General features: G+C 40.3%; 1 long non-coding RNA gene across 1 annotated transcript in view; it reads right to left on the bottom strand.

The window, feature by feature from the left end:
• Positions 1–23,982, bottom strand: part of LOC141278015 (uncharacterized) — a 220,635-nt gene that overhangs the window by 113,655 nt on the left and 82,998 nt on the right. Inside the window, exon 2 of the long non-coding RNA XR_012330105.1 lies at positions 12–77. This is a non-coding gene — a long non-coding RNA (uncharacterized lncRNA). The remainder of the gene's footprint in view (positions 1–11; positions 78–23,982) is intronic.

Here is a 23,982-nt window from a genome sequence, read left to right as displayed (position 1 = left end):
TATACACTTACCTCCTGTGGGGTGTTAGCGAGCCGGGAGACACCGGTCATCTGGGCGCATCCAAACCAGAAACCAGACTGCAGGAGAAAATACGGAGGCCAAGATTTGTGCAGGAAACTGCAGCCCTAAAGGCCCAGTTCCACAAAACGTGCTTTGGGAAAGACAAGCCATCAGCAAGACTCACGCCGGACTCCTCACTGTCCTGCCCTGAGATGGGAGCTTTGTAATGACTGGGGCAGAAGCATTCAATTCCATTACAAAGGCCAGGCTGACACTGGGTACCTAGGGCTAAACACACCCACTAGTGTGAATAAAGGGCTTTTGATTTTGTTTTCGGTGGGTTGGGTACTGCAATATTCACACCTTTGGAGAAATACTTACAAATTCAGCATTTGCCTTTTCCTATGAATTATGTTAAATTAACTCTTGTTTAACCTCATGTGATTTAACTGTGGCAAAAGTTCAATGGAAGACTGTGGTTTCCCAGTCTCTCAATTTATGCCTCAACCAGATTATATATGTGTTCTAGGAAAGAAATTCATACAATGGGTTTGAAATTAAAATAAAATTCCTTTTTTTCATGTCTGCATTGTTGTTTAGTTCCATGAGTGCCCTAAGAAAGAGAATACCCTAGGCAGTAGCACCTATTAACTCTTATCACAGGTCCATGATTTGGGGGAGGGGAAGTCTCTGAATCTATATCTAAATCTACAACCCAGTGAGTTCAAACTTCTAAGGAGTGCTCCTCATATACCATTATCCTTCTCCCTCAGCATTTCTCCCCATCTTACTTTCCATGGCCCCAAAGAAAAGAGCAACAGATCAGTAGAGAACATGGCCAGGGCAGATCCCCTACAATCACATTTTATCCTAGCTCAGATTTAACAATTACCTTAGAGATTTAACAGTTATCTAGTTTATCTAATCATTACATGTAGTCAGGGGTAAAATGCAAACTTCGGAATTAGCTCTTGAGAGAGAATAAAATAGATGAGTGAATTTTCCAAATACCAGTTTCTTTCTGTTATATCACCAATATGGATGTGTATACTGAAGGCCACTTAAAAACTGAAAATTTAAACTCATTTATACACTTGTAAATCTTGGCCATTGAGTCAACCTGAATATTCTTCTCATCCTGCTATTTGGCAGAGCTCTTTTCTTTTGGAATCCATGCCGGTCCCCCATTCTTTTTTTTTTGGCCATGCCTAGTGACACGCAGCTTCCTACTGTCCTCCATTCTTACTCTCAAGATCAGTACTGAATCAACACTCTGGCTCAGAGACATTCTAATTGACCCAGAATCCAGGTAAACGGGAGAGGTATTCAAAGTGGTCCGGGATGGGCATTAGTAAAGCAGGAAATATTTGCACTTTGCTGTACACCTGAATCTAACACAGTGTTGTAAATCAACTATACTTCAGGTTAAAAAAGTAGGAAATACTTGAACTTGGAATCATCTGGATCATCTACATGGCCTAAACATATGTTGAAATAGGCCTGTGCACCTGGATATGTCTGTAGTCAAGTCTAGACAAGCATCCAAATAATCCAGATCTGCAAAAGACAGTCCAGGATTTTAGACAATGTCTAAATTCCTTAATTCACATTAACTCACTAGATGATTGTGAACACACAGTTTACTGTGACTAGAGCTGTACAGTAGAGGAAAACAGATTTTGGACCACTGCACTTCAGCCATCCAATTCCCTTGAACATCTACTGTATTTAATGTGTACATATACGTAGCCAAGGCCATCACCTATACAGTCAAAGAGAGATGGAGGTGGATATAGCTGTCTAAAGATAATGCAGATAAAAAATATGCTAGGGGAAAACAGGACTAGGAGGTGGAGACCAGAGGAGGACAGGAAGAGGGGAACTGCTGGTTTGCATGATGAAAGCAAACTCTCCCAGAATCAAATTATCTGAGTAATTACTCAACTTGAAATTCTCTTTCTCTGGTATTGACAAACCCCATATGTTTGTACAGGCTTGGTCTAAGAATCTGGAGCGTCATTGACTCTTCACTGGGCTGATGGGCATATATTTGAAAATCCTGTTTTCTCTTCAGAATTTTACCTAATTATTAAGTACTTAGAGCACTCTGAATGTGTTGTGGATTCTGTTTTTACTAACTCAGAAAACTGGGATGTACCAAAATGAAAATAAATAAGGAAACACAAGCTTTAAATGACACATTAAACAAGATGGACTTAATTGATATTTATAGGACATTCCATCCAAAAACGACAGAATACACTTTCTACTCAAGTGCTCATGGAATGAACAATCTCTAGGATAGATCATATCTTGGGGTCACAAATCAAGCCTTGGTAAATTTAAGAAAATTGAAATCATATCAAATATCTTTTCTGACCACAATGCTATGAGACTAGATATCAATTACAGGAAAAAAATCTGTGAAAAATACAGACACATGGAGGCTAAACAATAAATAACTAGTACTTAATAACCAGGAGATCACTTAAGAAGTCAAAGAGGAAATCAAAAAATAACTAGACATAAGTCACAACGAAAAAACGACCATCCAAAACCTATGGGATGCAGCAAAAGCAGTTGTAAGAGGGTAGTTTACAGCAATACAAGACTACCTCAAGAAACAAAAAAATCTCAAGTAAACAATCTAACCTTACAGCTAAAGGAACTAGAGAAAGAAGAACAAACAAAACCCAAAGTTATCAGAAGGAAAGAAATCATAAAGATCAAAGCAGAAATAAATGAAATAGAAACAAAGAAAACAATAGCAAAGATGAATAAAACTAAAAGCTGGTTCCTTGAGAAGATAAACAAAATTGATAAACCATTAGCCAGACTCACCAAGAAAAAAGGGAGAGGACTCAAACCAATAAAATTAGAAATGAAAAAGGAGAAGTTAAAACAGACACCACAGAAATACAAAGCATCCTAAGAGACTACTACAAGCAACTCTCTGCCAATAAAATGGACAACCTGGAAGAAATGGACAAATGCTTAGAAAGGTATAACCTTCCAAGACTGGACGAGGAAGCAATAGAAAATATGAACAGACCAATCACAAGTAATGAAATTGAAACTGTGATTAAAAATCTTCCAACAAACAAAAGTCCAGGACCAGATGGCTTCACAGATGAATTCTATCAAACATTTAGAGAAGAGCTAACACTCATCCTTCTCAAACTCTTCCAAAAAATTGCAGAGGAAGGAACACTCCCAAACCCATTCTTTGAGGCCACCATCACCCTGATACCAGAACCAGACAAAGATACTATAAAAAAAGAAAATTACAGACCAATATCACTGATGAACATAGATGCAAAAATTCTCAACAAAATACTAGCAAACAGAATCCAGCAGCACATTAAAAGGATCATACACCATGATCAAGTGGGATTTATCCCAGGGATGCAAGGATTCTTCAATATACTCAAATCAATCAATGTGATACAGCATATTAACAAATTGAAGAATAAAAGCCATATGATCATCTCAATAGATGCAGAAAAAGCTTTGGACAAAATTCAACAGCATTTATGATAAAAACTCTCCAGAAAGCGGGCATAGAGGGAAACTACCTCAACATAATAAAGACAATATATGACAAACCCACAGCAAACATCATTCTCAATGGTGAAAAACTGAAAGCATTTCTCCTAAGATCAGGAACAAGACAGGATGTCCACTCTCACCACTATTATCCAACATAGTTTTGGAAGTCCCAGCCATGGAAATCAGAGAAGAAAAAGAAATAAAAGGAATACAAATTGGAAAAGAAGTAAAACTGTCACTGTTTGCAGATGACATGATACTATACATAGAGAATCCTAAAGATGCCACCAGAAAACTACTAGGGCTAACCAATGAATTTCATAAAGTTGCAGGATACAAAATTAATGCACAGAAATATCTTATATTCCTATACACTTATGATGAAAAATCTGAAAGAGAAATTAAGGAAACAGTCCCATTTACCATTGCAACAAAAAGAATAAAATACCTAGGAATAAACCTACCTACTGAGTCAAAAGACCTGTATGAAGAAAACTATAAGACACTGATGAAAGAAGTTAAAGATGATACCAACAGATGGAGACATATACCGTGTTCTTGGATTGGAAGAAACAATATTGTCAAAATGACTATACTACCCAAAGCAATCTACAGATTCAATGCAATCCCTCTCAAATTACCAATGGCATTTCTTACGGAACTAGAACAAAAAATCTTAAAATTTGTACGGAGACATAAAAGACCCCGAATGGCCAAAGCAGTCTTGAGGGAAAAAAACGGAGCTGGAGGAATCAGACTCCCTGACTTCAGACTATACTACACAGCTACAGTAATCAAGACAATATGATACTGGCACAAAAACAGAAACATAGATCAATGGGACAAGATAGAAAGCCCAGAGATAAACCCACGCACCTATGGTCAACTAATCTATGACAAAGGAGGCAAGGATATACAATGGAGAAAAGACAGTCTCCTCAATAAGTGGTGCTGGGACAACTGGACAACTACATGTAAAAGAATAAAATTAGAACACTCCCTAACACCATACACAGAAATAAACTCAAAATGGATCAGAGACCTAAATGTAACACTGGACATTATAAAACTCTTAGATCAAAACATAGGAAGAACACTCTTTGACATAAATCAAAGCAAAATATTTTTTGATCCACCTCCTAAAGTAATGGAAATACAAACAGAAATAAACAAATGGGACCTAATGAAACTTAAAAGCTTTTGCAAAGCAAAGGAAACCACAAACAATACGAAAAGACAACCTTCGGAATTGGAGAAAATATTTGCAAATGAATCATCGGACAAAGGATTAATGTCCAAAATATATAAACGGCCCATGCAGCTCAATATTAAAACAAACAAACAACCCAATCCAAAAATGGGTAGAAGACCTAAATAGACATTTCTCCAAAGAACACATACAGTTGGCTAAGAAGCACATGAAAAGATGCTCAACATCACAAATGATTAGAGAAGTGCAAATCAAAACTACAATGAGGTATCAATTCACACCAGTTAGAATGGGCATCATCAGAAAATCTACAAACAACAAATGCTGGAGAGTGTGTGGAGAAAAGGGAATCCTCTTGTACTATTGGTGGGAATGTAAATTGATACAGCCGCTATGGAGAACAGTATGGAGGTTCCTTAAAAAAATTAAAATAGAATTCCCATATGACCCAGCAATCCCACTACTGGGCATATACCCAGAGAAAACCGTAATTAAAAAGGCACAAGCACCCCAATATTCATTGCAGCACTATTTATAATACCCAGGTCATGGAAGCAACCTAATTGCCCATCAACAGACAAATGGATAAAAAAGATGTGGTACATGTATACAATGGAATATTACTCTGCCATAAAAAGGAACAAACTTGGGTCATCTGTAGAGACGTGGATGAATCTAGAGACTGTCATACAGAGTGTAATAAGTCAGAAAGAGAAAAACAAATATCGTATATTAACTCATATATATGGAACCTAGAAAATGGTACGGATGAACCGGTTTGCAGGGCAGAAATACAGACACAGACGTAGAGAACAAATGTATGGACACCAACGGGGAAAAGTGGAGGGGGGATGGTGGTGGTGTGATGAATTGTGAGATTGGGATTGACATATATACACTAATATGTATAAAATGGGTAACTAATAAGAACCTGCTGTAAAAAATAATAAATAAAATTCTAAAATTCAAAAAAAAAATTTGGTTATTCAATGTCAAAAAACAACAACAAAAAAAACCATGATGACTCAAAAACCTATGGGATGGGCTTCCCTGGTGGCATAGTGGTTGAGAGTCAGCCTGCTGATGCAGGGGACAGGGGTTCGTGCCCCAGTCTGGGAAGATCCCACATGCCACAGAGCGGCTGGGCCCATGAGCCATGGCCACTGAGTCTGTGCGTCCAGAGCCTGTGCTCCGCAAGAGGAGAGGCCATAAGAGTGAGAGGCCCGCGTACCGCAAAAAAAAAAAAAAAAAAAAACCAATGGGATGCGGCAAAAGCAGTTCAAACAGGGAAGTTTACAGCAATACAATCCTACCTGAAGAAACAAGAAACATCTCGAATAAACAACCTAACCTTACACCTAAAGCAATTGGAGACAGAAGAACAAAAAACCCCAAAGTTAGCAGAAGGAAAGAAATCATAAAGATCAGATCAGAAATAAATGAAAAAGAAATGAAGGAAATGATCACAAAGATCAATAAAACTAAAAGCTGGTTCTGTGAGAAGATAAAATTGATAATCCATTAGCAAGACTCATCAATAAAAAAAGGGAGAAGACTCAAATCAATAGAATTAGAAATGAAAAAGGAAAAGTAACAACTGACACTGCAGAAATACAAAGGATCATGAGGAATTATTGCAAGCAACTATATGCCAATAAAATGAACAACCTGGAAGAAACAGAAAAATTCTTAGAAAAGCACAACCTTCCTAGACTGAATCAGGAGGAAATAGAAAATGTGAACAGACCAATGACAAGCACTGAAACTGAAACTGTGATTAAAAACCTTCCAGCAAACAAAAGCCCAGGATCATATGGATTCACAGGTGAATCCTATCAAACATTTAGAGAAGCGCTAACACCTAACCTTCTCAAACTCTTCCAAAATATAGCAGAGGGAGGAACACTCCCAACCTCATTCTACAAAGCCACCATCTCCCTGATACCAAAACCAGACAAAGATGTAACAAAAAAAGAAAACTACAGGCCACTATCACTGATAAACATAGATGCAAAAATCCACAACACAATACTAGCAAACAGAATACAACAGAACATTAAAAGGATCATACACCATGATCAAGTAGGGTTTAGCCCTGGAATGCAAGGATTCTTCAATATATGCAAATCAATCAATGTGATACACCATATTAACAAATTGAAGGAGAAAACCATATGATGATCTCAATAGATGCAGAAAAATCTTTCGACAAAATTCAACACCCATTTACGATAAAAACCCTCCAGAAAGTAGGCAAAAAGGAAACTTACCTCAACATAATAAAGGCCATATATAACAAACCCACAGCCAACATCGTTGTCAACGATGAAAAACTGAAACCATTTCCACTAAGATCAGGAACAAGACAAGGTTGCCCACTCTCACCACTATTATTCAACATAATTTTGGAAGTTTTAGCTTCAGCAATCAGAGAAGAAAAAGAAATAAAAGGAATCCAAATCAGAGAGAAGAAGTAAAACTTCCACTGTATGCAGATGACATGATACTATACATAGAGAATCCTAAATATGCTACCAGAAAACTACTAGAGCTAATCAATGAATTTGGTAAAGTAGCAGGATACAAAATTAATGCACAGAAATCTCTTGCATGCCTATACACTAATGATGAAAAATCTGAAAGAGAAATTAAGGAAACATTCCAATTTACCACTGCAACAGAAAGAATAAAATACCTAGGAATAAAGCTACCTAAGGAGACAAAATATTTGTATGCAGAAAATTATAAGACACTGATGAAAGAAATTAAACACAATACAAACAGATGGAGAGATATACCATGTTCTTGGATTGGAAGAATCAACATTGTGAAAATGACTGTACTAACCAAAGCAATCTAGAGATTAAATGCCATCCCTATCAAATTACCAGTGGAATTTTTCACAGAACTAGCACAAAAAATTTCATAATTTGTATGGAAACACAAAGACTCCGAATAGCCAAAGCAATCTTGAGAAAGAAAAACAGAGCTGGAGGAATCAGGCTCCTGGATTTCAGACTATTCTAAAAAGCTACAGTAATCAAGGCAGTCTGGTACTGGCACAAAAACAGAAATATAGATCATTGGAACAGGATAGAAAGCTCATAGATAAACCCATGCACATACGGTCACCTTATCTTGGGTAAAGGAGGCAAGAATATACAATGGAGAAAAGACAGCCTCTTCAATAAATGGTGCAGGGAAAACTGGACAGCTACATGTAAAAGAATGAAATAAGGACACTCCCTAACACCATACACAAAAATCAACTCAAAATGGATTAACAACCTAAAGGTAAGGCCAGACAGTATAAAACTCTTAGAGGAAAACAGAGGCAGAACACTCTATGACATAAATCACAGCAAGATCCTTTTTACCCACCTCCTAGAGAAATGGAATTAAAAATAAACAAATGGGACCTAATGAAACTTAAAAGCTTTGCACAGAAAAGGAAACCATGAACAAGACGAAAAGACAACCCTCAGAATGGCAGAAAATATTTGCAAATGAAACAACAAAGGATTAATCTCCAAAATATACAAGCAGCTCATGCAACCCAATGCAACTCATCGGGTTGTTTATCAAAAAAATAAACAACCCAATCCAAATATGGGCAGAAGACCTACATAGACATTTCTCCAAAGAAGATATACAGATTGCCAACAAACATATGAAAGGATGATTAACATCACTAATCTTTAAAGAAATGCAAATCAAAACTACAATGAGGTATCACCTCACACCGGTCAGAATGGCCATCATCAAAAAGTCTACAAACAATAAATGCTGGAGAGGGTGTGGAGAAAAGGGAACCCTCTTGCACTGCTGGTGGGAATGTAAATTGATACAGCCACTGTGGAGAACAGTATGGAGGTTCCTTAAAAAACTACAAATAGAACTACCAGATGACCCAGCAATCCCACTACTGGGCACATACCCTGAGAAAACCATAATTCAAAAAGAGTCATGTACCAAAATGTTCATTGCCTCTCTATTTACAATAGCCCGGAGATGGAAACAACCTAAGTGCCCATCATCAGATGAATGGATAAAGAAGATGTGGCACATATATACAATGGAATATTACTCAGCCATAAAAAGAAACGAAATTGAGCTATTTGTAATGAGGTGGATAGCCCTAGAGTCTGTCATACAGAGTGAAGTAAGTCAGAAAGAGAAAGAAAAATACCGTATGCTAACACATATATATGGAATTTAAGGAAAAAATTGTCATGAAGAACCTAGGGGTAAGACAGGAATAAAGACACAGACCTACTAGAGAATGGACTTGAAGATATGGGGAGGGGGAAGGGTAAGCTGTGACAAACCGAGAGAGAGAGACATGGACATACATACACTACCAAATGTAAGGTAGACAGCTAGTGGGAAGCAGCTGCATAGCACAGGGAGATCAGCTCCATGCTCTGTGACCGCCTGGAGGGGTGGGATAGGGAGGGTGGGAGGGAGGGAGACGCAAGAGGGAAGAGATATGGGAACATATGTACATGTATAACTGATTCACTTTGTTATAAAGCAGAAACTAACACACCATTGCAAAGCAATTAATACTCTAATAAAGATGTAAAAAAAATAAAGAATATACTTCAATTAAAAAAAAAGATGTGGCACATATATACAGTGGAATATTACTCAGCCATAAAAAGAAAAGAAATTATTTGTAGTGAAGTGGATGGACCTAGGATCTGTCATACAGAGTGAAGTAAGTCCAAAAGAGAAAAACAAACACCATATGCTAACACATATATATGGAATCTAAAAAAAAAAAAGGTCTTAAGAACATAGGGGCAGGACAGGAATAAAGATGCAGACGTAGAGAATCGATTTGAGGACCCGGAGATGGGGAAGGGTAAGCTGGGATGAAGTGAGAGAGTGGCATGGACATATATACACTACCAAATGTAAAATAGCTAGCTAGTGGGAAGCAGCCACATAGCACAGGAAGATCACCTCAGTGATTTGTGTCCACCTAGAGGGGTGGGATAGGGAGGGTGAGAGGGAGATGCGAGGGGGAGGAGATATGGGGATATATGTATACATATAGCTGATTCACTTTGTTATACAGCAGTAACTAACACAACATTGTAAAGCAATTATACTCCAGTAAAGATGTTAAGAAAAAACGAACTGGGATGTATAGACTATTAGTGAAACGCATGGCTATAAGATTTCTATCATTTTCAAACTGTGAGGAAAACTGTAGTCTCCTGTCTTTGGATGTTCCAGACACCTGCCTCTGCTTTCATTGACATCTTACTCTTACCTCCCCCAAATGGAAAATCATCTCATTCAGAAAGGCTCCACGTATTCAGAAATGCCAGCTGGGAGTTGTCACTTTTTATTTCTAAGCAGCAGCCATTCATGGCTAATGAATGGCTCACCATTCATGGCTCCCCATTCATGGTGCTAATATTCCACAATAGTGTGTGGCATTGGCTCACAGAAAGAATGGTACCTGGACCCTCCTCAATCTCCTGTATTATTTGGTCTCTGGGACTGAAACTCTCACCGGTACTTGTAGAAAGTCGGGATAAATTAAACTTTTTCAAACTGACAAGTCGAATGGAATTTGTGTACTTTCAGCTGGACATGTCAAAGTCTTAAGTTCTAAGTTATGAGACACGGAAGTTCAGCCTGTGGCCCAGGTGATTTTTAAAGTTCCTTTCAGCTCTACGAATCTATAAAAATGGAGGGAATGAAGCCTTGAATCTGGGCTCAGCCATTTCTTAAATGTATGCTTTGGTCAAACTGTTTAGTCTTTCATACCTCACTTTTCTCATCAATCCAATGGGGATAATAAATTCCTCATAAGGTTGATGTGGCGATTACAAGGGATAAATTTATGTGAGCTCTCAGCACAGTGTCTGGTATAGGGCAACCTCTCAGTAAGCCTTGGGCCTGAAAATGATGATGCTCAGTAATTAGGCTGATCATGACACCCTGAAACCTCTTTTCATGCAGTGGAGGGGGCAGATGTGCCAGATGCTTCAACATTACGATCCCATTTTAAGCTTCATGACAACTCTCACATTAGTATGATTGCCCCAGGAAGCCCCACATTGTTCATGACAAGACAGAGGTCCAGGGATTTGGCGAGACTTGCCCTCAAGGACCCAGCCAGTAAAGGAGCTGGATTCTAGTCCATTTCTCATCCCAAAGTCTTGGCCCCTCCATCATGCCACCTCTTTGCAGCAGGACTCACTGCTGGAAGGCTGAGGAGTGTAGTCCCAGGTTCCTGGCTCTCCCCCAGGTGGTGTTGGGTAAACCCCTTTCAAGCCTTGCTCATTCCCTGCCTCATTACCCAAGGAATCTAAGTCAGGAAGTACTTTAGTTACTTCGTCCAGAAAATCTGGATGATTCTACCTGCCTTACCCACTTCCATGCATGTTTGGAGGCTCCTTCTCAAGAGAGGTAGTGCATGGGAAAGTGCTGTAAAACTTCACTTAGTGTGAGGTGGTAGTATTAACGTGTGGATTCCATCAGCTGCCTCAACTGGAAATTATCAGATTCCATTAAGCTATTACCTAACCACTAGGAACGCTTCTAGTTTTGCACAATTTCAATTCATGTCAGATGTGGTACTGCATGAAAAAATTAGACAGTGGAGAAAAGAGTAGTAATTTACTATAAACACACGGGGGCAAACTAGACCTCATGATGGCCATAACATTCTCTCCATTTAGGCCAAACTGACAAGTGCTAAGAAGCCCATTGTGATGGAGACAGCTGTTAGGCAGTCTCTTCTTTTGGCAAGGATGTCGGCTATGAATGAAATAGTCAGTCCCTCATCTGGTTATTTCCAAATGGCCAGGTGTTTGGCATGGAGGAGACCCAGCCAGACACAGGCACGGAGGCTTCCTCTTCTAGCCTGGTGCAGCTTGGATGGATGAGGAGGTGAGAACACTTCACTTTTCTGCCTCTTTCCCATTCCAGTTTATTGTGACATGTGTTCATTCTTTCAGACCAAGAAAAACAATAGTAACTGTACTTACTTTCTTATTATATTAAGTCCTTTACATAATCATTTCATTTAATTCTCTCAACAATACTGTGAGGCAGGTACACCCCCATTTTACAGATAAATTCTGCCCTTCCATCCATTTATATTCCTTTGCTACCTGCTTCATAGAGTTTATCAAACCTACCCACACAAACCCCAACACACAGGCTTGGTGTCTCAAGTTCTCTTATCAAAACCTGCCCCCCACCAATTTTTTCTTGATCTGCTAAACTTATCTACTCATGTTATAAAGCATAGCTAATATTCAAAATGTTTTCCTCCCTTCCAACATAGGTTTTTGTTTTTCTAATGAATTGTCTAAAAGAATTATAAGCATCAGCAAGCAGGGCTTGTGGAAGTAAAGGAGGGAAGAAAGGAGGTGCTGCCTTCCAGATACCCCTAAAATAATAGCACCTACTTTACCTACACATAAAGCTGGTCCTACCTATGGAGTGGTGTCTAGCTAGTAAGGGTTCCCCAATCAGAATGTCTAGAGGAGTGAGACACCTATGATCAGGCCAACTGTAAGCAGAGCTTGTGGGAGAAAAGGAGCATGTCTTCACCTGTAGGCACTGAACATAGGTTCAGTGTTCTAAAATTCAGTGTCAGACAAACCGAAGTCATCCATGAGCTGGATCAGGCTCACTAGTACCTCTCTTCCCAGGGGAAATTAACCCGTTGCCTGGCCACCAAAACTTTCCCTCAGGCAAGATCACCACCTTCCCCAAATGCAGCTTGCTGCTTTTACTACTCATTGTGATTCAGAAACAATGAAAAATTGGAAAAGAGAAATCAGTTGTCACTTTGGAGAGACCCCTGCCTGTGATACAGCAGGTGTGGATGACACTTCTTTGTGTGTTGTCCTTGAGGCAAGTGGAAGATGAAAGAATTGTTATAAATTGTTAATGAGCCACAACTAATAGCTCTCCATCTCCAAGTGCTTACCATGGACCAGGTTATCTCATTTAAACCTCACAACAGTCATGCAAGGTGGAAATTATCCCACATTTTACAAATGACAAAACTGATTCTCAAAGAGTAACTTGCCCATATCTCTTAGCTAGAAAGTTGAATCCCTGACTTATGCAAAGTCTATGATCTTTCCTGAAAGCTACAACAACTAAAAGTGGGATTTGGTCCTTTGTAAAATCAAATACAGTATAAATATATATGCCTGTAATTTTTCATTGGTAGAGATGTTAAAATTGTGGTATGGGTAGGCAGAAATTCAGGTATTGAGAAAGTGATAAATTTTTGCTCCAATTTTAGCTCTGATTAGCCACTTCACCATGGGAATGAGCCCAACAACAATGACCTGGGACTCTGGCCTGTCTCTCCAACCACCAGCCAAGGGTGGGTCAAACCAGTTATATCAATTTGTCTATATTAAGGAATCAAAGGAAATTAACTGAAATGTTTTCTCTAGTCACTTATGTATTATTCATCTCACTATCAGACACAAAGCCTGAACTCAGTACATTTTTGGTGGATGAATGAGGAAAGAATCTTTGAGCCAACAAGAAATGCAAGTTCTAGTAGATTCACAAAAATAATTGGTGTCACATGTACATATTCTAAACTGTGTCTTTGCATTTAAGGCCACTAAATGCCAATGAACCAGCCTGACATGGACAGTGAACAAGATCTGGCTACACATTTAAAACAAGAGAAACATGGCCAAGCAGGGGGAGCTGGATACCTCTCCATCAGGGCTACTAGGGAAGGGGTTCCTGCTCATTAGGGAGTTACACTACATGAACCTTATAGGACCTCCTCTGCCACTGAGATTCCACAAGTCTGTGAGTTGGTGCCAGTTCTAAAACAAAGTGGTCAGCACTTGAACATTTTCTAAAGGAAGCCAAAGAACTGGTCCTGTGCAATATACAGTCTCAAGAGGCCATCTTCCAGAAGAACCTCTCTTAGCTTCATCATCAGTCCTGACCACAAGGATCCCAAGTATGTGGTATTTTGTGCACAACGATCATATTTGATCACACTGGTTACCAGGAGAGGTAACACTATGTGTATTTGTAAGTATAACTCATTTGCAAATCAACCAAAAGAACACATTTTGTCATATTTCAATGCAATTATTGCTGGTTCTCTGTCTTAGATCTCATTCTATTCTCTTCAGTAACCTGTGCTCCTACTTCTGGTAGATCTTTCATGGCTACTTCCATACGGGTTCTCTTGGTAGACCCTGCCTTCTGTAGTGCCCCTCAGCCTGTCTCAGGTCAGGGATCCCCTGCCCTGGCTGCTGGCCCCAGGCCTGCTGTCCTCTCCCCTCAGACATGCCCTGTGTTTGTATTTGCTTTCTGTCCTTCTCTTTCTTCTTCTGCTGAAAATCCACCTCCCACATTTCACTCGTCTTCCTGAACCTCTGTTATCTCCTTTTTCTTTCCCAGCCACCTTCCTGAATTGCTCTGGGCAGGGGTCACTGGTTCACTGGTATCATGGGCCTTTTATTGTGAGCTGTGAAACTGAGGCACCCAACCCCCTTTTACCACAACAAGCTCTTGCCTACATGAGGTGTGGCTTTTCCTCCCTGAATCAATTTCCTAGACCATCCTTAACAAACTACCAAAAACTGGGAGGCTTAAAACATCAGAAATGTGTTCTCTCACAGTTCTGGAGGCCAGAGTCTGAAATCAGGACGTAGGCAGGGCTGCTATTCCTGGGAGTCTCCAAGGGATAATCCTTCCTATCTCACCAGCTTCTTCTTGGCCTGCTGAGCTTGTGGCCACATCACTCTAATCTCAGCATCTGTGGTCACATCGCCTCCTCTACTTTGGGTTTGTCTCAAATCTCTCTCCGCCTTTCTCTCCTAAGCACACTCATCATTTGATTGGGGCTCAGCCAGGTAATCCAGAATGATCTCATATCAAGATCCTTAATTACATCTGCAAAGATTCTTTTTCCAAATAAGGTCACATTCACAGGTTCTAGGGATTTGGATGTGGACATATTTGGGGGGGGGGTGGAATCATTATTTACACTCCCCCACAATACCCCCTCCCAGGACATGGCTGGCAGTTCTCACTTTCTAGAGCAATGTTTGCCAAACTTGAACATCTGAGTCACCTGGGGATTTTGTTACTAACTCAGTAGGAGTGTGTGGAGCCTGAGATACTGTATCTCTATCAGGCTCCCAGGTCATGCTGATGCAGACCTAGGTGGTCCAAGGTGAGCAAAGACTTTAACAGTGAGGTCCATACAGCAGCAGGAGCAACACCTGGGAGCCTGTTAGGATGGAGACTCTCAGGACCAACCCAGACCTGCCGAGTCTAAATATGCATTGCAACATGATCCCCAAGCAATCTGGTTGCAAGTTAAAGTTCTAAAAACACTCATCAGAGAAGTTTTCACATTCCTACTTCACACCCAAGACCCCACTCACCATACTCTGCACCTGTGCTTATGAATGTTCATCCCTGTTTGGTCAGGTCTTCAATTCCCTGCGTGGCTGTAATTCCCTTGGGACCCAGAGGGGAAGGCCCTGGAAGAAATGCACCCCATCCTCCCTTGTACTCAGTTCCACTGCAGCAACAGCCCATCTTGAGACCCAAGGCAAGCAGCCACTTGCCCCAAGACTGTGAATACCACACTGTATGATTCCAAAGAGCCACAGCACTTGTGACGCTCACAGAAGCTACCAGAGGGCATCTTGTCCTTCTCATACAAAGTGCTACAAAACTCTCCTGGGAATCCTGGAATTTCTTCCTGATATAGGGATCAATTCCATGTGCTTTCTCCACCCTTCTGATGCTCACAACAAACTCTTACAAGCAGTCAGACAATGCAGATATGTCCCTTCATGCCTCCCAATATATTAAGAAAAAGGATCCCACAACAAAAATCTTCTCTCAGGCATCTTCCATCATCACTTCTGCGGTTTCTTTGCTCAGGGAGTTTTCCCTGAAAAAGAGCCTACTCCCTTTACGGCCTGCCTGCTCCCCCCACTGGACGTGCACAGTCAGGCAAAGGCTGAACCTAGTTGAACCTAGAATATAATCCTAGCTCTGCTATTTACCAGCTATGTGTCAGGGGCCAAGTGGCTTAACTTCCCAGAGCCTAGTTTAACCCATTTGAAAAAGTGGGTATAACATATGCCTCCCAGGATCCTTTGATTAGACAGAGACTGGAGTACTGGATAGAACCACACATGGAAGGGGCAGCGAAGGGGCTCAGAGAGTGTACATGTTCTTTCTTTGCTCTCCCTTTGGTCCTTTCTTCCCGTGGCCCTTAGGAAAATGGATTGCCCAGTTTTGCATCTTTCCTTTTTCTTCCTCCACCTCTCTCTTCCAGGTTCAGTGGTCTTTCAGATAGTTCATTTTGAAGAAAAGACGAGTCCTAAACTTGTCTTAAGCACTCTATCTATACTCATTTCCACATCAAAATAAAACTAAATAAAACTATGTCAAATAAAAACCTCTGATGCGAATTTTATAGATGTCCAGAATTGAATTGCTTTTCACAATGCTTAAGCAACTTCCATCTTGCAACAAAAATAATGCATTCTTGCCCTATTACTTATTTCTTCAAGAGACATATATTAGCACATATATTAGCACATCTATGTAGCCAGGCCTGTTCCCTTGCAGCTTATATGTTGAAACAGAAAATAAATAAGCTAACAGATAATGAGCAATATCATTTCAGATAGTGGTAAGGGCTGTGAAGGAATTAAACTGGTGATGAGATATGATGGGGTTAGAGGCTCTATTTTAATGTTAGATGGTCAGGTAAGGCAACTCTGAGATACTGAATATAACACCAGATTGACAGATTAATTTAACATCTGGAGATAAAATTTTCTAGATAGAGGAACAGCACGTAAGAAGGTCTTGGGTTTGATGAAGCTTGAAGTATTCCTGGACTCACAGGTGGTCTAGCTGCAGTGTCATGATCAGAAGGGAGCATGAAACAAGGTGAAAACGATGAGGAATGAAGACGTTATGGACTGAATTGTGTTCCTCCTAAATTCATGTGTTGAAGCCCTAAACACCAATGTGACTATATTTGGAGACAGAATCTTTACAGAAGTAATTAAGGTTAAGTGAGTCTTCCCATAAGTTTGGGAAGAGTAGGACCTAATAGGATTAGTGTCCTTTCAAGAAGAGATACTAGAGAGTACTTTAATCACATGAGGACACAGTTGGAAGACAGCTGTCTGTAAGCCAAGAAGAGATTCCTCACCAAGATCTGAACTGGCCAGACCTTTATCTGAGACTTCTAGTCTCCATAACTATAAGAAAATTAATTTGTGTTTAAGCTACCCAGGCTGTAGTATTTGGTTGTGACAGATTGGCCTAAGACAGCAGACCATGCTGGGCCACAAGGGCCACAGTAAGAAGCTGGCTTTTAAGAGGGTTATACTGAGTCCACCTCTTCGCAGCTCACACAAGTCAATTGTTCAGGTTTCAGGAATTTTGTGAGTTGTTAACTGTCAACTTGGCAGCTAGAAGTTATCCATAATGGGAGTATTTACACCATGGAAATAGGCAAATACTACTAATCAAGTCTCTTCTCTCTCCTCCCAGAAGCCCCTTCCAAGAGAACCAGTTGTCAAATATTTACCAGCACACTAATATGGCATGTGCAATTTAAGTTCAATCAGATGTCTCTGGAAGGTTTAAGCGGGATGACGAGTTGACCTAATTTATATTTTGAAATAATCACTCTGGCTGCTGTGTGGAGAACGGTTCCTGGGGGATGAGAGTGGAAGCCAGAGGACCCAAGAAGAGAGGCTTGAATCCAGATATTATGACCCAAAGTCCAGTGATCATTTTACTGTCACAACTCAGGACTGCCCTTAGTAGTCCCTTCCCGAGCCTACAGAATCTCTGCTCCTTTAATCTTTTGCTCAGGTGCCCAATTTCCTAAACCTTCAATCAGAGACCAGCTCTCCTCTGCACCCAAAATTACCATTAGGGTCAGGCTTTACATTTGAGACCCTCAAATAAATCGGAGCCTCAAAGACCCTCGGAGAGGCAGGGCCTTTAAGAGCATATGGCTCAGCCCTTGTCTCCACTGCCAACTCTATTCAATGTGGAAACTGAGCCCTGGAGAAGCTTAATGGCTTCCCCATGATAGACAGATGGGTAGGGGAAGAGCACAAGGGACACTGGCTCCTTATCCAGTGTTGTTTCTGCTACATGGAAAGGCTGAGAGACAATGAATGCAGAAATCTGTCCTGCCATTCTTACTGCAGGTGAGAGCAACAATAAATAACAATGGCAGGAAACTTTTGCAAACTGTAAACTAAAAAAAAAAAATTTGTAATTTAGGATTAACATTGTTTACTCCTACCCTGGAGAGCACTAAGACTGAACTTTGGCTGTTTCGTTTGTACAGATCAGCCCTTGCCCTGCTCCTCTTGGCCTCGTTTGCCTCCTTGGATGAATCATCTGTGACTTGGTCTACATGACCAGAGATGGGACATTTCCAAAAGAATTGCTGGATGCAGGTACCTACAAACAGGATCATCTTAATCCTTCTGAGTCCAATGCTGCCACAGCTTTTACATTCCCTTCATCACAACCTGTCAAGTCATTTTCGGTTTTCCTGTCGGCTACTCATGTTTCCAATGATATGCATTCTGATCAGCACTCTCTGAGGCCTTTATTAGCATGTTTCCTGTCAGGCCACTTGGAACACATTTAACAACAGCATGGGGAGAAACAGCTCTTATGAAACAACCTGCTTTAAACTCAGTCTCAAGAAGATGCACCCTCAATGCTGATACTTTCTCAAAGCTTCTAGTTGTTTATGATAGGAATGCCAGTAATTTAAAGGTGGCCATAAAGGCAATCAAAGAAGCTCTCATTTTTTAATCACAAGAAAACAAAAGAGAGAAGTTAATCAACCCACCCCTTTCAAAAGACCTTGCAACTAAAGACCATGGAAATAAAAGTAACTTAAGTTCATTAGGATGAAACAATTGCATATTTTCTCATTAGGAATTAGTCATATCTTAGGGGTTCAGGAGAAATTCTTTACAGGTTTTTTACTCTTTTCATAGATTTATGGAACATTATTGCTGGAGCAAAAAGATCTACCATCTACAAACCCTGAAGGTTAGAATGTTAAGAATTCTGCCTAAGGCCACACAGCTCTCATGAACACCAAAACAAAGAAGAAACTCAGTCTTCTGTTTCTCAGCCCAGTGCATGCTCACTCAACTCTCATTTTCCCCTCCAGAAAGCTCAGGCTACACCCAGCCCCGTAGGTCAGGCTGTTTGCTGCCTACCAGCCCAGGGATGGGGCTGAAATTTCTTCAGCACTGCATTCACCTCCTAGACTCACATGGCTGTCCTCTGTTCCTGACCGGACCCTGGCCCTCCCTTTCCAAAGCATAAAGCAAGGCAGTGTCTCAGAAAGCCTGTGCTAAGTGAGGCAGAAATGGCAAAAGACATTCTGTCCATTGATGAATGCAGCTCACTGCTTCAACACTTCACTCCAAAAACATCTGGATGTGGGCCAGACTTGGTCTACTTGGCCCATATTCAAATTGCTTTTCTTGTGCCCATGAACCTTGGTTCTACTGATTACAGGGGAAATTGGAGGAAATGAATAGACGTATAAAGTATTCAGGTCATCCTTGCATTTCTAAGGATTGGCATCAAGCTCATGGTAACAACACAGGCATGAGATGCTCAGGTGGGAGATGTGAACTGAAAACTCACTTTTTTACCTTTCTCTTTTATAAAATTTTTTTATTCTGGTAAAATACACATAACACAAAATTTACCACTTTAACCATCTTTAAGTATACAGTTCAGTGATATTAAGTACATTCCCATAGTTGCACAACCATCACCAACATACATCTCCAGAACACTTTTCATCTTACAGAACTGAAACTCTATACCCATTTAACAATAACTTCCCAATCCCTCCACCCTCCAGCCCTTGGCAATCATTATTCTACTTTCTGACTCTATGAATTTAACTACTCTGGGTATCTCATATAAGTGGAGTCATACAGTATTTGCCCTTCTACAACTGGCTTATTTCACTTAGCATAATATCCTCAAAGTTCATTCAAGCTGTAGCATGTGTCAGGATTTTCTTCATTTTAAGGCTGAATAATATTCCACTGTATGTATATACCACATTTTGTTTATCTATTCACCTATTCATAGGCACTTGGGCTGCTTCCACATTTTGAGTAGTGTGAATATGCTTTTTTGGTTATGTACAAGAAGAGGAATAGCTGGATTATATGGTAATTCTATTTTTAATTTTTGGAGGGACAGCCATACTGTTTTCCATAGTGGCTGCACTATTTTACATTCCCACCAGCAGTGCACCAGTTTCCAATTTCTACACGTCCTCATCAACACTTGTTAATTTCCATTTTTTAATAGTAGCCATTGTAATTAGCTGAGGTGGTTGAAACCCCACTTTTAATCCATAATCTTCTATTGGATTCCTTCTGCCTCTGCTCAGAGACTTGGCCTTCTAGAGAAGGGACTCAGGTGGGGAATTCTCTCAATGCTGGTATCTAGTCTACAGAGTTCAAGAAAAACCAACACAAACATCAGCTTTTCTTCCTTAGTAAGGGCTTTACCTGTCTGATTTAACTACTTGCCTCAGGGCAGAAGATGTTAAAGGACCACGGTGAGGAAGTAGCCTATGAAGATGGAGAGTGTGGGATGAAGAACCTAGAGAACACACTGAGTACGGGGAGGCTGGTGAGAGGACCAGGGTGGGTCATGGGATGGGAAAGAGGAAGGACCAGGAGGTGCTGGCTGAAGGTGGTTATCCCGGACCCTCAGAAGCAGAGTGTGCTGAGACCTGGCGCTGACCCAACTTCTGCACGAAATGGACAAGCACAGGAGTGTTAAACCATAAACCACAGGACTGCCCGAGTATATAACAGTAAAAGGAATTATTTGGGAACCCAGTTATCCTCAGAACCCTGGGCAGACTTTAAAATTTATATATTTTTCCAACTATTTGCTCCACATAATTTTCAAGTGATTCTCTTACTTCTGCCTGGTTTGACATAGCCTGAGGGTGACCCTAAAATTATATTGTCAGTTAATGCTTTCCTAGAAGATTCCATCTGAATTATTTCCCTAAATCTCAAGTTACTAGAGGATATAATGAAAAAGTTCTGGGGTTTTCTGTGGGTACCCGTCATGTTCTGTTTCTTAATCTGCTGCTTACATGCATATATGTTCACTTCGTGAAAATTCATTGAGCTGTGCATTTTTTCTGCAAGTTTTATATCAAATTTCAAAAACAATAAAAACAAACAAGAAAACAAGCAGATCCAGGGGTCTTGACACAGCAGGTTCCAGAGAGAGCAGTGCACCATATGGCACCCACCCCAATGCCAAACAGGGGTAGAGAGTGACCAGGGAGTGAAGTGTGACCACCAACTCCATAGCTGGCTTCCTAGGGTAGTCAGCCAACTCACTCATGTCAAGACATGGTTGGATTAAAGAAATGAAGCAGTGCTGTGGCACCTTCATTTCCTGAGTGCAGGCTAAGTATGGCAGCAGAACCAGATGGCCTGAGTTTGAATTCCAGCTCCACTGCATGGCCCAACAGCATGACCCTGGGTCAGTGCCTTCAACACCTGGTGCCCCAGTTTCCACATCTCTAAAATAGGGGTGGTGGTAGGTTTGACTACATTAGATTTGGATCCATGTCCCACACAGTACAAGCAGCATGTAAGGGTTTGGTTCTGTTCTATCTGTGTACCATGCACTTTAATCCTCACATCCACCTAAAGAGGTAGACTCAGGGAAGAAAGTGATTTCAATGAGGCCACATGCCTAGTAAATGCAGAATTGAGATCTGAACCCCAGGTATGCCTGGTTCCAGAGCCCGCAATCTAAGGCTTACTGACAAAGAGAGGGAAAACTCTCTCCCAGAAACCAGGAAATAGAGAAGATGACCAAGAAAATCATTCAAGTGCGAGGAAACATGTTAGACTTTGGAATAAGCAAAGGAGATTACTGGATAGCCTTTCAGTGGGATGCTGGAGTCTTCTCTGATTCTGTGAGGGCCCTATGACTTTCATTGCCTTTGAGCTATTTTACAACTCTGAAAATTGTAAATAAGGGATGGCAATACAAAGAATTTTTGTCTAAAGACATGCAAATAAATTCTAGAACCCCCTAAAAATAATTAAAAAGCAAGTTTCAAATCCATACAAAAAGTTACTTCAACATTCCTTTACCCCATACTAATTTGTGGTCTTTCGACTTCTCCTCTGAACCAGTTACAATGTCTTCTCAGTGCCCTTACTCAATCAGTGAGTTAAATAAAATCTCTGACAAGCATTCAACTTTATGTTTGCATAAGAATCATGATTTTACTCTTTTTTAATCCTCTAACACAGAGAAGAGGACAGGTTCAGATTTGTGCCCCAGGGCCTCCTGGGGAAGGTTCACTCTTTGCCATAAATACAGTATTATAATGGACACCCAAGTAGACTATCTTTGGATTCAACCATAAATGTTTCTACTTTATGAAAGCCTGTATTTTTTTAAATGGCATAAATTTCAGACTACAGCCACATCTCTTTGAAATATTTTCTAGATGTTGCCCTTACAAATTATTTTTTAAATGGTGCTATAATTCCAATCAAAGTTATACACAGTCTGAGAAACACCTACACTGGACATATTATTGACATATCACTGTTTAGGTTGAGGCTTTCCTTTAGAAAACAACTTATATATTGCAGCTAGAGGGTGTTTCCTGAGCTATTATGCTTCTAAACCTCTTAATTAAGAACAAGGAATAAAAAAGTTGGATACGGATATTAGCATTGGAAGTGCCAAGAAGTGCCTAGAAATATGACCAGAGGCTGCCTTAAAATGAATTGAAATTCACTGACCAGAGAATCAGGAATGAGAAGGTGAAGAATTTATTGACCCAGCATGCAGGAGCAGAGGGTGGGCTCAGCCCACTTGGACATTCCAACCCTGACCCTGTCCATCCTGATAGAGACTGCCTGAGCATAAAACAGCAAATGAAATTATTTGGGAACCATGTTATCCTCAGAGGTCTTGGATAGACTTTGAAAAAAGTATATATTTTTCCAATTATTTGTTCCACATAATTTTCCAGAGAATTTCTTGCTTTTGCATGAATTGACATAGCTTGAGGGTGATCCTAAAATTATAGTCAGTTTATGCTCTTCGAGAAGATTCCATTTGAATTATTTCCCTATACCTCAAGTTATTAGACAATATAATGAAAACATTTATTAATGTCTATCAAGACCAAGGGTTCTCACTAGCTACCAGGTCTTCCATCCTTCAGGAGGCTGATTACTTCCTCCCAGGGTGCTGGATGTGGCACCTAGATTATATCTCTATTGTGGTTAGTCTTTTAAAACTTGGCTGGTATCTGTGAATTTGGTGCTTTATGATGAAGAAATAGGTGCCCCTAATGCTGTGCTGAGGAAGGTTCCTGTCTGAGGCTCATCTACGGATGCTGGGACCAGTGCTGCTCCATCCTATGCTGCAGCCTCAAATCCCTCACCACGGAGCAGTCGCATTTGTTGAAATGTCTTTGCTACATATGATTTCAGTGATCCTGCCAGACAAAATGCTGAGCTGAGTAGAAGTGTGATTCAACATAGCCCAAGGGTCTATCACTTCTGGGAGGAAGAGACGGGAACGCTGGGCAACTGTGTCCAGGACACACAAGGGGTGCGTGGAAACTTCCTCTTTGACAAAAATCAACCCCATCAGGGCATCAAAAATTCTTTTCAAATGTTTCCCAGGTGACTAAGTGAACAAAACCACAACCTTGCATGACTTTACAACTCCCCTGAGAAATTGTCACCATGTAGTTGTAATTACAGTGCACTACACTACTTCCCCCCTTATCCTGGGGAAACAATCCACCACCCCTAGTGGATGCCTGAAAACTCAGACAGTACTGAACCCTGTATGTGCAATGCTTTTTTCCTATATATACATACGTGTGGTAAAAATTTATAAATTAGGCACAGTAAGAGATAACAACAATAATAAAATAGAACAATTATAATAATATACTATAATAAGAGTTATGTGAATATGGTCTGTTTTTCCCTCTCTCTTTTAAAATATCTTATACTAATTTAATGTCTTTTACATCTTAACTAAGTACCTACCACACTGTGGCCATATGACTGACAGGATGCTTGGTAAACTACCACATTGTGCAAAGGTTTGTTACTACATCTGACTCC

The sequence above is a fragment of the Tursiops truncatus genome, chromosome 2 (assembly GCF_011762595.2).
Source record: "Tursiops truncatus isolate mTurTru1 chromosome 2, mTurTru1.mat.Y, whole genome shotgun sequence".
Taxonomy (NCBI): domain Eukaryota; kingdom Metazoa; phylum Chordata; class Mammalia; order Artiodactyla; family Delphinidae; genus Tursiops; species Tursiops truncatus.
Note: the sequence above shows the minus strand (reverse complement) of the source record. Positions and strands in the feature narration are given on the sequence as shown.